The sequence below is a fragment of the Pezoporus occidentalis genome, unplaced genomic scaffold (genome assembly GCF_034315485.1).
Source record: "Pezoporus occidentalis ecotype Australia unplaced genomic scaffold, CSIRO_AGI_Poc_V1 ctg6, whole genome shotgun sequence".
In the NCBI taxonomy this organism is placed as follows: domain Eukaryota; kingdom Metazoa; phylum Chordata; class Aves; order Psittaciformes; family Psittacidae; genus Pezoporus; species Pezoporus occidentalis.
The window spans coordinates 123016-138167 of record NW_026915943.1 but is presented as its reverse complement, the minus strand read 5'-3'; the positions used below and the strand labels follow the sequence as shown (position 1 = coordinate 138167).

Below are 15152 nucleotides of genomic sequence, written 5' to 3'. Positions count from 1 at the left end.
GTGTGGTCCCTGAAGCTCTGCTGGAGGATCACACCTCTTTATCCTCCAGCATTGTGCCAAAAGACTTCCTAGAGCAAACCACCCAGATTCCCTGTTTCCCGGTGACATGAGACACATCCCAATTCGCACATGAGTCACAAGCCAGATGCTTTGTGAACACAAGGTGAGATCTATCATTTCACCAGCTCCTCTCTATGACCTGGTTTAGTGTGAGGTGTCCCTGCCCATGGCAGGGGGTTGGAACTGGATGATCTTAAGGTCCTTTCCAACACAAACCATTCTGTGACCCTATGATTCTATGACCATAACTGTGATCATTGGAGAACTTACTGGCTCGGTGACTTTTTAGTTGGCAGCTAAGCAGATACACTTCTCACACGTGAATTCCTTCCAAACCCTCATATTAACTTCAGTATTAGTTTGGACACGTTAATGCTACGAATTCAACTGTCACTGACAGCAACAAATGCCAAAAACAATCCACTTCTCTCTTCACGTATGTGACAGGCTTGTCACCTGCGCAGCAACTAACACACGTGGCGAGGTAAATATGTTAAATGTGAATCAAAGCCCAGCACAAACACAGGCTGGGGAAGACCGGATGGAACAGCCCTGAGGACAAGGACTTGAGGGTGCTGGGTGCAGAGGAGCTGCTGCGAGGGCTGGAGCAGCTCTGCTCTGGAGCCAGGCTGAGAGAGCTGGGCTGGGGCAGCCTGGAGAAGAGAAGGCTCCTGAAGGGGAGACCTGAGAGCAGCTCCAGTGCCTGAAGGGGCTGCAGGAAAGCTGGAGAGGGGCTTGGGACAAGGGCCTGTAGGGACAGGCCAAGGGGAATGGCTTGAACCTGCCCAAGGGGAGACTGAGCTGAGCTCTTAGGCAGAAGCTCTTCCCTGTGAGGGTGCTGAGGCGCTGGCACAGGGTGCCCAGAGAAGCTGTGGCTGCCCCATCCCTGGCAGTGCTCAAGGCCAGGTTGGACACAGGGCTTGGAGCAAGCTGCTCCAGTGGAAGGGGTCCCTGCCTGTGGCAGGGGTTGGAGCTGGGTGAGCTTTAAGCTCCCTTCAACCCAAACCAGTCTATGCTTGTGACAAAGCCACACAGCACAAGCTTCACAGATACAGCACTGACAAGCTTCTATGCAACTATTCATGTTCTTTTACCACTGCTAAGAGGCTTTGTTTGAATTGTTTTGAGGTCCTTTAACTCATCTTACATGTACTTCCTTAGCAGCTCTCTTAGGGGCTACTAGCTTAGACCCCTGCTATCTTTAAGAGGATTTTAATCTGCAGATCACTAGACACATTTCCCACTCCACAGGAAGAACACTCTGCTGTTGTTCCTACATTAATCCTGGCAAGCACTTGAAGAGCAGATACACAATGGGATGAAACTGTTTACAGCAGCCTCAGGGTTATTCCAATACTTGAACAACTGGAATAACAGGGGGCAATTCAAAACAGAGGCCCAAAGCATAGGAATCAGGCTTCAAAATCAGATCACAATGCTCCAGAAGAGGATCATGAAAGTACTGAAGAGGAGACAGTTGGAGGTATTAACACCAAGCCCTGTAGAAGCATTTGGTAGCCCAGACAAGAACCCATCCATCCTTTCCCACTGTAAAAATAATGATCAGGAGGCAAACTATCTTTGTTCCATACGGACTAGTAAGATTTCCCAAGGTTACTGAAGAGAACAACCCGGAACTCCACGATGGAAGAGAGATCATCTAATAAGCCTTTTCTATCTAACTTCCAGCATCCTGATGAAAAACGACCTGAATAAGTGAAGTTCTTTGCCCTTGTCCTCTTTGTTCAGATTGAATGTAGTCATAAGGGAGATCCTGGCAGGGGTAGGATGTTTTACTCAATTTGCTATGCTTTGTGATGGCTCTGTAAAATACGAGATACAGGACAGAAAAGGTTATGGGGGTTTGGGGTGGGGTTTTGAGCAATGGATGAAGAAGGGAAACCTCAGTGCTTGTAGCAGGGAAAATTACAGCCCAGGAACTGCTTAAACTGTCTGTGGAGAACACTGATCTGTCAATCCCTGTGCAGAGCATCACGTTAAACCAAAACAGGTAGGATTTTAAAACAAACAGTAATTGAGTATGGGACAAACAGTCTTTTGTAAAATCCTGGTTTCAAGCCAGTCACACAACACTGGTGTCAGAAGCTCCATCTACCTAATGCACAGGCTCCATGGTTGTGAGAAACTGAGGCTTTCCTTTGAAGGAATCACAGAATCAACCAGGTTGGAAAAGCCCTTTAAGCTCATCCAGTCCAACCATTCCCAGCCCTGCCAAGGCCACCACTGCCCCATGGCACTGAGGCCTCCTCTCCACGCTGTGTGAACCCTTGCAGGGACGGTGCCTGCAGCCCTGCCCTGGGCAGCCTGTTCCAATGCCTGAGCACCCTCTGGGGCAGGAATTGTTCCTCAGCTCCATCTAAACCTGCCCTGGTGCAGCTTGAGGCCGGTTCCTCTTGTCCCATCCCTTGTTCCTTGGGAGCAGAGCCCAGCCCCTCCTGGCTCCATCCTCCTCTCAGGCACTTGTAGGCAGCCATCAGGTCCCCCCTGAGCCTTCTCCACACTGAACCCCCCAGCTCCCTCAGCCCTTCCCCATCACACTTGGGCTCCAGGCCCTGCACCAGCTCCGCTGCCCTTCTCTGGCCCCACTCCAGCACCTCAATGTCTCTCTTGCAGTGAGGGGCCCAGAGCTGAACACAGGATTCGAGGTGCAGCCTCACCAGTGCCCAGTGCAGGGGCACAATCCCTGCCCTGGCCCTGCTGCTGCCCTGGTGCTGATCCAGGCCAGGATGCTGGGGGCCTCCTTCATACAGGCTGGTACTGTTAGCACAGCAAAATGCAATACTCATACTATACCTACCCTTACCTCATGCTGTGAGGCTCCTTTTCACACATCACCCATTAAATACATCCCAAGCCTCACCATATGTGCAGACAAAACTTGGGTCACGCACAGTGCAGACTGTGCCCCATAAATAACAGGCAGAGAATGCTGGTACAACCCAGGTGCAGCCGCTCCCAAGCACCACTGATCAATGGCTTTGGACTCAAACCACACTCGGGAGTTGTTTCTGTAAAGCCCTAAATGCAAAGCATAATGATGTTAAACCTTGGGAACACACTCCCTGCACACCCCGCTCCATGTGCATGTGGTGTTACAAGATCCCTGTAAGAGGTTTTGACATTTTTCTTTCCCCATTCAATGCTCCCCCCAAAACCAAGAGTCTGGGAACCAGCAGCTGCACGGGGTTGTAAGAAGTGGAGTCAAAAATGCCAAGCAAATGAGTAACATGTGTGGGAAGCAGAACCTTTTCCTGAGCTGACCTCTGAGCTCAACGGCTGCCCCTTTCCTGACAAAAGGATTGCAGGGAATAAAGCATCCCGACTGCAGCTATGTAACCACGTGGGAAACAGCCTGCATCCCTTTGGCATAAGGAATGTACATCATGTGGTGGGGATAAGATGGGATCCAACTGCGGCGAGCACAGCTCAGGCCCTTAAATACACCCATTTCTCCTTAGGAGCTGACTGGATTTCCATGGAGCAGATCCCTGTTACCTCACAGACAGGCTTTTTCTCTTTTTAATAGGGGATTTGCTAAATCACTGCTGCCATGGTATTCCCTATGGATACTGGAATGGATACCGGGACACAAACACCTCCAGGTTTCATAGAATCGTGCAAAAGTTAGGGCTGGAAAGGACATTAAAGCTCCTCCAGCTCCAACCCCTGCCACGGGCAGGGACCCTTTCCACTAGAGCAGCTTGCTCCAAGCCCCTGTGTCCAACCTGGCCTTGAACACTGCCAGGGATGGGGTAGCCACAGCTTCCCTGGGCACCCTGGGTCAGCGCCTCAGCGCCCTCACAGGGAAGAGCTTCTGCCTTATCTGCAACCTGAACGTCCCCTCTTTCAGTTTGACCCCATCATCCCTTGTCCCGTCACTATCGTTTCCGGAGGCTGGGTTTTGCTGTCACTGAGGGCACGGGCGTGCTCCTCTCCAGGCATATGAGATATTAGCAGCAAAAGACCTTGAAACTCTACAAGTTCCTCCTGACCCTTTACTTTGGACTAAATGACACCATTTACTAAACCCAATTCTCTCAGACACATCCCAGTTACAAACCTAATTATACTTCACTAACCGTTGCCTGACCCACTCGGGCTGAAATCAATCCATGCTTTTGTCTTTAATTCCATATTAAATCAGCCTCAAAGACTTTCCTGGAGTGCTGGAAGGTTCACAAGCAGATAACACAGGAGTATCTGAGGACTCAGCACATAAAAGGCTGAGCCAACACAGAAGAGCTTCCCAAGTGGGCATCAGAAGGACCTGTCAAGATTTAATGAAGCTTGGACCGTGCTACCCTCCCCAGGAGCAGGCAGGAAGGAGCAGGGTGAAGGCACGCACCTTTCTCCCCTCTCCTCTACATGAAACTTGGCTTGCTGGAGAGCACTGGCAGCTTGGCTGCCCCCCCCCCTTGCAACGAGGGGCCCCCACATAGCTCCTCACTCATCTTGGAGCCACTCACATTTCCTCTCCTCCCTTCACAACCCTTTAGTCAGCTTCAGACCCTATCCCACTTCCCACCCAGTATTTATCTGCATCAGGCTCTGCCCTGTCCCTCCACCCCGGTTCAGTGCAAGTGAAAGCTCCTTTCCTGCAGATCTCCTGCCTGAAAGACAGCTCCTGCAAAGCCTCCACTTGTTTCAGACCTGCCAGAAGCAGTTTCCTCTCCTTTATGGGGACCTCCTTAAAATGAAGAGGAACTAAACCCTGCGAACATGTATTTAGGAATCACGATGGGCTCACCACTGCTTTGTGTCTTAACTTGAATATTCAGTGCTTCCAAAAGACAAAACACCCTATTCCAAGCCTTAGGAGGGTTTTTCATCCAACCACATGTCCATGCCAGTCCCTCTTTACCTTGGCACTTGCAAATCCATTTTCAGAGAATCATAGAATTATCTTCCATTTCTTTCTGTTTTGGAGGCCTGAATACGTCTGTAAAAATCTTGCAGCTACATATTAAGGTAGTAATGCCAACCAAAAATATGTGTCTAAATGGGTTTAAAACAGCCTGGACCACTGGTGCTCAGAGAGCAACTGACGGTTCAACATGCACTTGGCAGCCAGTAACTAGAAAAGTGGGGCTGACACTTAGGATAGTGTTTATCCAAAAGCTTCATCAATGACAGGAATGACAGCACAGGCTCACGGTCTATCCACATACCTCCTTATGCCAAGAGCAGTCATTATTGCCCCCAGCTCGGCACCGGCTGAGACAGCACCTGCCTGGTGGTGGACACCCTTGTCCAAGACCAGTATTCAACCAACCAACAAAAACCCAATGGAGATACCAACATGATCAGGGCAGGCAGCTCCCAGCGCCTGAAGGGGCTGCAGGAAAGCTGGAGAGGGGCTTTGGACAAGGGCCTGTAGGGCCAGGCCAAGGGGAATGGCTTGAACCTGCCCGAGGGGAGACTGAGCTGAGCTCTTAGGCAGAAGCTCTTCCCTGGGAGGGTGCTGAGGCGCTGGCACAAGGTGCCCAGAGAAGCTGTGGCTGCCCCATCCCTGGCAGTGTCCAAGGCCAGGTTGGACACAGGGGCTTGGAGCAAGCTGCTCTAGTGGAAGGTGTCCCTGCCCGTGGCAGGGGTTGGGACTGGATGGGCTTTAAGGTCCTTTCCAGCCCTAACTATTCATGATTCTATGAATTACTACCCTTTTCTCTCCCATCACTTACTTGGGTCAGAGTTTAGCCCATAAGGACTGTGTGTATTTAGTTTACTACTCAGAGTTTGCATCACCTGATTTACACACATAACTAGCACAGATGATTTAATTTTCCTTTCTGACCTTGATTTCCACAGACCCTACCAAGTTACTTCTTCTTTTGGATATGCACACACACTACAAAAGCTCAAGTCATTACAATTCCTACCTGGTTCCGTGCTGGTGTAAATAAGAGAATCAGCCCCTTACATTCCCAACAAGCTTGTAAGTAGTGTTGCATTAATGAACCTCCTGGAACAAGCACATTGTGTGAAGAAGAATGTCAGCCACTTGTACAACAGCCTTTGAAGCATCTCCCCACAGAGGAAACAAGCCATCAGCGTAGACAAACTCACCGGCTGCGTTTTGATGTATCACAAGACAAACAGATCTGGAGGCTGCATCTCAAACAGATGCTGGAATTGCTTTCTACTTTGACTCCCAGGAGTTACTGGTGTCAATAAAGTGGAACAGCAACACTATTTTGCCTTCCTTAGCTGTCATTATTGCTGCTGTGTAAGAAAAATACCTTCTGACAAAGCATGGGGCTTTAATCCAGCCTTGTATTCCTACCTCAGTCCTACTGCTGTGCTGCTCAGCTCTCCACTCACACAACCTGCTATAAAAACCTTAACATGGGCACAAGCATACTTGGGGATGCAAAATCCAAGTGCAAAGAGAGCACTTACACATCTGAGGAGAACAGAGAGAAAGAAGCATCATTCATTTGAGTGAGTGATGCTTATCTTCTACAGCAAACAAGCTGAGACGTGTTGACGCTTTAATGTACCCTTTAGTTCTCTAAAACAGTGCAATTATCGAAGATATCATCTGCCTAATGATGAGGGAGAAAAGGCTTATTTACAGGACCTGAGGACTCTGAACACTTGGATATCAGCATCAGGCCCTGGTTCTGCTTACCCACAGGATTTCTTAAACAGGGGACTTCTCACTGGGACCTGCTGTTTCCCAGCATCTGCATTGTACAGAATTCACATGGATCAATCACAGAATCCCAGAGTACTTTGGATTGAAGGGAGTTTAAAGCTCCCCCAGCTCCAACCCCTGTCACAGGCAGGGACCCCTTCCACTAGAGCAACTTGCTCCAAGCCCCTGTGTCCAACCTGGCCTTGAACACTGCCAGGGATGGGGCAGCCACAGCTTCTCTGGGCACCCTGTGCCAGCGCCTCAGCACCCTCACAGGGAAGAGCTTCTGCCTAAGAGCTCATCTCAGTCTCCCCTCGGGCAGGTTCAAGCCATTCCCCTTGTCCCGGCCCTACAGGCCCTTGTCCAAAGCCCCTCTCCAGGTTCCCTGCAGCCCCTTTAGGCACTGGAGCTGCTCTCAGGTCTCCCCTTCACACAGCAGAGGGGCAGGATCAGCCCAGCACACGGTTGAAGCAGTGAGCACGAGGATGCTGAACCTATGAGCAGTCACAGGATGGAGCCAAGATCTTTCCTTGCCCCTGGGGATGAGACAGGGCAGCAAAGGGACAGCACCACACAATCACTTTGAAAACCCAGCGACAGGAACCACCCTGTCAATTGATACCTGTTGTTAACATCACATCTGCTCTGGGTAAGGTTGGTTGTTTCACTCAGGAATCCATGCCAAGTAGCTCTATTAAGATATCCCACACTGTATTAAACTGAGTTGCAGTTTCCAAGGGAAGTTTGACATCAGTTCAAGTCATCACTGAAATGTACCTTTCTCTGTTTCCTGCATCATAAAATATTAAACACTCTCACATTACTGCTTAGATGTCACTCATAAGCATGCACAGAAGCAATGGCCACAACAAAGGAGTCCTCATTGTAATGAAAAGACAACAATTAGGACTAGTATCAGAAGGGATGGTACAAAGGTTGTAAAAACTTTTAGGGAAGCAGAAGCAGAAAGAATAAATCTGAGTTTACAACCAAGTGTTTGCAATCGGTGACCTGAGATCCTTGGCTTAAATACAGTTAAGATCAGCAATAACATCAACTTGGTTCAAACTAATTGGATTAGTGAATAGGTGCACTCTCAGCTTCCCAGGTCATGCTCCTCAGCTCAGACAAAGCTGCTGTTTCATTGTACCTGTGTGACTTGTTTGCACACCGGGAAAGCTGTGGGATGGATGAAATGGAGACCTGTTATCTGCAGGCTCAGGCTGACAGCAGCACAGCCGTGGTTCACACTGGCACAGAGGGGTTTCAGGGATACAACAAAATTCTTTGCCTGTTTTAAATACAAAACAAGAAGATTCAATACAAAGATGCTGCAAGCACTTCCCTTGGAATTCCTGCACATCCCATACCACCTGCTTCAACGAGACACAAGAGGAGGCCATGAAGATGCTGCAGGAGCTGGTTGCCCAGAGAAGCTGTGGCTGCCCCATCCCTGGCAGTGCTCAAGGCCAGGCTGGACACAGGGGCTTGGAGCAAGCTGCTCTAGTGGAAGGGGTCCCTGCCTGTGGCAGGGGTTGGAACTGGAGGAGCTTTAAGGTCCCTTCAACCCAAACCAGGCTGGAATTCTATGTAGTATTGCATTTACACCCAAGAACAACCTGTGGGCACTAAATAAACACATGGCTACAGCAAATCAAGCCTAAAAGTTACAGGGATCTTGGTCTTCTTTTCTGGCAGTTGTTCTTGTTACAGCCAACACCATAACAGAAGCTGCACCCTGCCCTGTTGGTACATCCTTAGCTGGAAGAAGAGCCATGGTCCTCCCAAAGACCCAGCACGTGTTTCCAGCTCTGCTCTGCACTAACAGCCCTTGTTCCACCCTCACATGAGTTATTTGCCCACCATGACAGGCACACTCCTTGCTTCCTGCAGCCATCTCACAGGTGCAGCCTATTTTTGAGCCCAAACCCCATAATATTCTTCAATTACCAGCAAAACTAATCTCTCTCCAGGAACAACTGAAGGTGCTTCTAATTCTGAAGGAAAGATGAAGGCATCAATGAAATGGCAAGCTTGATATATACAGAACCCCTCTATAAAAGTGGATAAGGCAGGACAGGCAGCAAGAATCACTCCCATTCCCACAGACAAGGCTCCAAGATCCCTTTTGCCAAATGAATAGGAAATTTTAAGAGAAATTTAATATTTAAAGTACATTCTGCCTAGTGCAGCCCTTTCTCGTATATAATAGTCCTAAAAATAGAAGCGGTCGAGCTGCCCTGACAAGGTTATTACTTCAGTATTTGTACAACCATTTTTCATCTTCGATGGATTTTGCTAGGAGGAAGAATAACTTGTACCCTTCCCAAAGGAGCAGCATCACTGAGGAGCAGCCCCTGGAGAGGGGATGCAGAGGAAGGTCTGTGGCTGCTGCAAGCCTTAAGGAGATTTGTAACTCCTGTCTGTGTAGGCAATAGCGGAAAGGGACACATGGGATGGAAAAGAGAAGGCATCCCAGTGAGACTTCTTGCTTTTGGCCCCCACAGCTACATCCTCTTGCATCTGTGGCTTCACACTCATTCTGCAGTTTCAAATATCAAGCTGTGCATCACAGGCAAAGCTGGAGAACAGGGATCAGCCAAAGGATCCCACCACAGCAATCGCTATGTTCTAAGAATATATCAAAATACAGCCAGAGATGCACTTAAAGCAACACAGACAACTCAGAGCAGACAGCAATTTCCTATTTTCCAGCAGTTCTCCATCTCTCCTGAGTAGAAAGCACATTTCAACATAAGACAATTGGCTGGGAAAGCAAATCTGAGCATATATATATATGGAGAGATAGGGAGAGACAGACTGAGCTGAGCTCTTAGGCAGAAGCTCTTCCCTGGGAGGGTGCTGAGGCGCTGGCACAGGGTGCCCAGAGAAGCTGTGGCTGCCCCATCCCTGGCAGTGTTCAAGGCCAGGTTGGACACAGGGGCTCGGAGCAAGCTGCTCTAGTGGAAGGGGTCCCTACCCGTGGCAGGGGTGGGAGATGGAGGAGCTTTAAGCTCCCTTCCAACCCAAAGCACTGTGTGATTCTATGACATGAAACATGCGGCTAAAGCAGCTGAGGAGGTAAGTGGGCCTTTTGACTAAAGCATCATTCCCTGCACCCTATAAGTGCAGACACCATCCTGCACACAGGCCCCTGGCTGGTGACTGTCCTCACCCACACGCACACACTCACAAAAAGCAAGTTCTCCATACAATTTTATCAGTTAATCATTCACCTTTGCAGCTCCTGAGGAAACATCCACCTCCCTCTTCTGAAACATAAACCAGCAGTCGAGATCATCCAGATGTTTCAATTCTACATTACCAACCTTAGAAATCATCTTCAAGAAGTCTGATAAATGGGGAATGTTGACTATAGGTAAGCGAAGGGCTTCATTAACACTATCCTCAATGAAGCAGCTACATTTTCTTACTGAGCAATCACTCTTGCTGTTAGGTGATAACAACCTGGGGGTCATGCCATGGTATACTCCAGTACGTGAAGTAGCAGGCATTTAGTCTGTCTGCAATTAAAAGCATTTCATTGTCTCCTCAGGTTCCTTGTGACACCCAATTGAGCACCACCACAGGCAAAGTGCTCTTAATTACTGAGGAAAACCCTCTCAAAGCAACCCACAGGTGTGTGAGGCTCAAGCAGAGCCTGAAATGGTTGAACAGATCATTTAATCTTTATTAAAAACACACACTTGAATTTGGATGTCATTAGCTCAAGAGCAGGATTCTTCCTGATTTCTTTCAAGGGGGTTATAGTCTTTGTACTATTCAACAAGCAAGTGGTTTCTAAAGGATTACAACTGACACTTGGAGTGAAGGAGAGGTTCCAAGTGATCACAATTTGCACATTGTTATTCCCACCTTCACAAATGGGTTTAAATCACCTTGGTTTTCCAAAGCCAATCCCTCATATTGGTATGGAATGCACACACCTGTGTTTATTCCTAAGCAGATGCTTTTCAGTGTATTTTAGAACATTATCTCAACCAACTAAAAGAAAACAATGTAAGACCATATTTCACATCTGCTGTCTCTGACCTATGTAGCTAGTGATGGATAGTAAAGAGTCAGACGAAGTGAAGCTGTCCTATCTTTCACATCTGACTGCATCTGGAGACAGAAGAGAGACTGTACCAATAATCTGCTCCAAACATATGGACAGATGAGTTAATCTGGCGCCAGCAAAGCCTAAGAGCTCATCTCAATCTCCCCTCGGGCAGGTTAAAGCCATTCCCCTTGGCCTGGCCCTACAGGCCCTTGTCCAAAGCCCCTCTCCAGCTTTCCTGGAGCCTCTTTAGGCACTGGAGCTGCTCTAAGGTCTCCCCTTAAGGAGCCTTCCTTCTTCTCATCCTTCCTTCTCCTAATGAGCTTCATCACTATTGGACCATCACTTGCTGTAGGGAACGCTAAAACATGGGGAAATTTTAAATGTCTTCTGCTGACTTGAGCATCAGGTGTGGAAACAAACACTTCAGTTCCTACTTCAGGGGCAGGAATTGCAAAGAAATGGTATTTGCAGTAGACAGTGGAAAGGCAAGGAGGGAGGCACAGGAAAATCTGCTCTTCCCCTTCTTCCTCCTCAAGCACATTCACATCCCCTTGACCACCAACCTTCCACATCTTCATCTCTTGTATTCCCCAGATGGCAAAGCAGACCAGCTTTCTAGAAACTCCTATCTTCTTCATAGCACAATAACGGGCTTTGACTAAAACATCCAGGCTACACCAGCCTCTCCAAAGTCTTCTACAGCCAATCCCTACAGGAAAATGTAGGTAAAGAGGACAGAGTTGTCAACCTGCACTTTCACCACCTCCCACCCCAGTTTCCTGCATCGCTCAGGTTCTTCCCTATGCCCTAAATCTCTCACCTCAGCTGCTCATATTCAGCTTTTGGTACAAAGAAGCCACGGAGCTAATTTTTACTTCCTTTGATCAATCCCATCCCTCTGTACAGACAACAGCTTAAAAACCATTAGTCTTGCTTATGTTATCCAAACGCTTGTGAGGATCTCATCTTTCCTGTCATTTATTTAGCTCTGAATCCCTTGACAATACATCTAAAGGATTCTTAGATCACATCAAACATCACTCCAACCAGCAATTTGGACTGTGAGGCAGAACTGGCAGAAGCAGGTTTCAGATGCAGACAAAGCCTGATCGATGCATGAGGCACGTGTTCTGAACGCTGCTATGAATAGAGTCCGAGTCATACCCGGGCTTCAATGACCACAACAGATCATCTGGAGGCATCCACATACCACAATACATCACCTGGAGCCAGAGGATTTCAACAGGGTCTTTGTCTTGCAGCTCACACACCTTTCAGTATCCTCGTGGCATCATTTGAGCTGACATGCACATCCAAATGCATTTTATAAAGGTTTCTGAATTAGGTGCCAAAGGCAGAACAGTCCCAGGTAAACGCTCAGGATGAGATCAGTTTGGGGGGAAAGGGAGTTTACAGATAGTTTGTAAATAGTAATTATACAGGTGGTTACACTTCATAAATCCACCCCTCAACTGATACAAAGCTGAGATCACGTCCACTGCCCTGTGAGCATCGGCAGACTTCACAGAACCATGGACTGGTTTGGGTTGGCAGGAACCTTAAAGCTCATCCAGCTGCTCCATCCAGTCTCCCTCAGCCTGGGTTTGTGCTGGGGATTGCCCTGACCCAGGGGCAGGACCTTGTTCTTGGCCTGGTTGAGCACCATGAGGTTGACATGGTCCCACCTCTCCAGCCTGGCCAGGTCCCTCTGGATCCCATCCCTCCTTCCCTCCAGTGTCACTGCACCACAGAGCTTGGTGTCATCAGCAAACCTGCTGAGGGTGCTCGATCTCACTGTCCATGGCACCAGCAGCTCACCTCAAAGCCAGCCACATTGCCACGTGTGTCTTACAGCTTTTAGAGACTCTATACTATGAATAAACACCAGACTTTTAACCTTAACTCTCAGCAACACAATTCCATTCACATGGCCACCATGTGCGCGACAGCGTTTTTAGGGCTTGTCTTCTGCTTGCAGTTAATTCGAGCTGCCCTTCCCAGAGTGCCATCCCACACCGGGATTTTTAAGGGAATGAAGTACTAATTTTAACCATAGAATCACAGAATCAACCAGGTTGGAAAAGCCCTTTAAGCTCATCCAGTCCAACCGTTCCCAGCACTGCCAAGGCCACCACTGCCCCATGGCACTGAGGCCTCGTCCCCATGGGGAGTGAACACTTGCAGGGAGGGTGCCTGCAGCCCTGCCCTGGGCAGCCTGTTCCAATGCCTGAGCACCCTCTGGGGCAGGAATTGTTCCTCAGCTCCATCTAAACCTGCCCTGGTGCAGCTTGAGGCCGGTTCCTCTTGTCCCATCCCTTGTTCCTTGGGAGCAGAGCCCAGCCCCTCCTGGCTCCATCCTCCTCTCAGGCACTTGTAGGCAGCCATCAGGTCCCCCCTGAGCCTTCTCTTCTCCACACTGAACCCCCCAGGTCCCTCAGCCCTTCCCCATCACACTTGGGCTCCAGGCCCTGCACCAGCTCCATTTACCTAAAGCAAAAGTTGACCCATTAAGTAAAAACTGGTGTTTCAACTGAACTCCATCACCCCCTATCACGACCCCTGTGATGCACCCACAGGTTAACGGTGCCTGGGGCCTTTCCATGATTCTTCCTGCCTGAAACGAACAGATTTTTCATGGTTTCATCAGCATAAAGGCCAAAAAAATACCACAACTGCAATGAAATTCCCCTTCTCTTGCCGCATGCTGTTAAATAGCACCCACAAACTGAACCTAATACTCAACAAGAACATACCCTCTGTGTTAGCCTACACAGTTCGAAAAGAAAATGATCAAATAGGGGGACTTCTAGTGATGGAAAGTGCTATTTTTCCCTCTGATCATTCATGACAAGGGGTGCTCCACCTCCCTAATAATCCCTCACTTCCTCTGCCCTGTCCAACTTCCCCTTTAAAACACTGATTTTAGGTGCAACTTCCTTGGAAGAACACTCAGTCCCTGGAATTTCCACTCCATGATGCTACTGCACTCAAGCACTCCCTTTGATAAGCAAACCAGACTGCTGCTCTGAGCTTCTCTGTGTGTTTCTTCTTGTCCTCAGCCTATTTTTGTGTCTCTTCTGTTCCCCTACGACTTACCCAAGAGCTATTTCAAGCCATGGAACTCATACACAATCTTCCCATATGAAAGTCACGAGTCCCAAAGACAGGAATGGGATTTGGTCTCTTTTAAATATTTCCTTGCTCATAAAGTTAACAAAGATCAAAACTAGGCATCTGCATTTTTGCTACGGCGTCAACCCTCGTGTTCACACAAACCTGCTTTGCACGCCACTGTCATCCCTTCGAGCATGACTACTCACAACACTAATTCCACTCTCGTTCTGGAGGCCACTCTTACCTCCAGCAGCATTGCTTCACATCTATTCTAGCTTCCTTTTTGAATGCAGCCTAAATCAAACACAAAGATGACAAGCCCAAGGTACCAAGCTATGGGAACCTGCCCTTGATGAGCACATCTAAAGGGGAGAGATAAACAGTCTCCACATCATAGAATCCCAGGTTGAAGGGACCTCAAGGATCACCTGCTACAACCTTTCTAGGCACAGCATGACCCAGACTGGATGCCCAGCACCCTGGGCAGCCTCATCTTAACAGTGTCCAGTGCTGTGGAGTCACTGCCTCCCGGGGGAGATTATTCCAATGGCTGCTTGCTCTCAGTGGGAAAAGTTTTCCTCTTATGTCCAGTGGGAATCTCCCAGCAGTAACTTGTGCCCATCACCCCTGGGCTCTCCCATGGGACTCCTTGTCCAAACGGAGCCTCCATCTTCCCTGCAGCCCCCCTTTACCTCCTGGCACATGGATCAGGTCTCCCTGAGCCTTCTCTTCTCCAGCTGAGCAGTCCCAGCTCTCTCAGCCTTTCCTCACTGCTGCCCAGCCCTTGGACCATCTTTGAGGCCCTTCTCTGGCCCCTCTCCAGGCCAGCCACAGCTTTGCTGTGCAGCAGGACCCAACCTGACCCCATGTTCCAGGGGTGGCCTGACCAGCACCCAGCAGAGTGGGACATCGACACCTTTATCCCCATGGTAATGCACTTGCTGATGTTCCCCAGCACCCTGTTGGGTTTCTTACAACACACTGCACTGTCCCTCCAGGCTGGGCAGCTGGGGACCAGGAGACACCAAGGTGTCCATCAGCTGCTCTATTTCATGGGCCATCCCTTACTGTTCTGCCCCTCTGTATGACATGTCATTTGTGCTGGTGACTAATAAATACACTGTTGGTCCACAGCTGGCTCACTGAAACCCTTCCAAACTCAGTCTGCTTGCCCATGACAACCTCCTGGTTTTAATCTGATTAATATCATCTTTCTCCAAAAACACACTGCCAGTTTGCTTTATCAAAGCATCACTTGGT

General features: G+C 48.9%; 1 protein-coding gene across 6 annotated transcripts in view; it reads right to left on the bottom strand.

Moving 5' to 3' along the window:
- FAM168A (family with sequence similarity 168 member A) overlaps positions 1–15152 on the bottom strand; it is a 179659-nt gene that overhangs the window by 147613 nt on the left and 16894 nt on the right. The window contains exon 2 of one of the 6 annotated variants that reach the window (XM_062639215.1): positions 13266–13392. The exons of the other annotated variants lie outside the window; for them this stretch is intronic. The gene's annotated coding sequence lies outside the window, so the exon portion shown is untranslated. The remainder of the gene's footprint in view (positions 1–13265; positions 13393–15152) is intronic. 6 annotated transcript variants of the gene reach the window in all.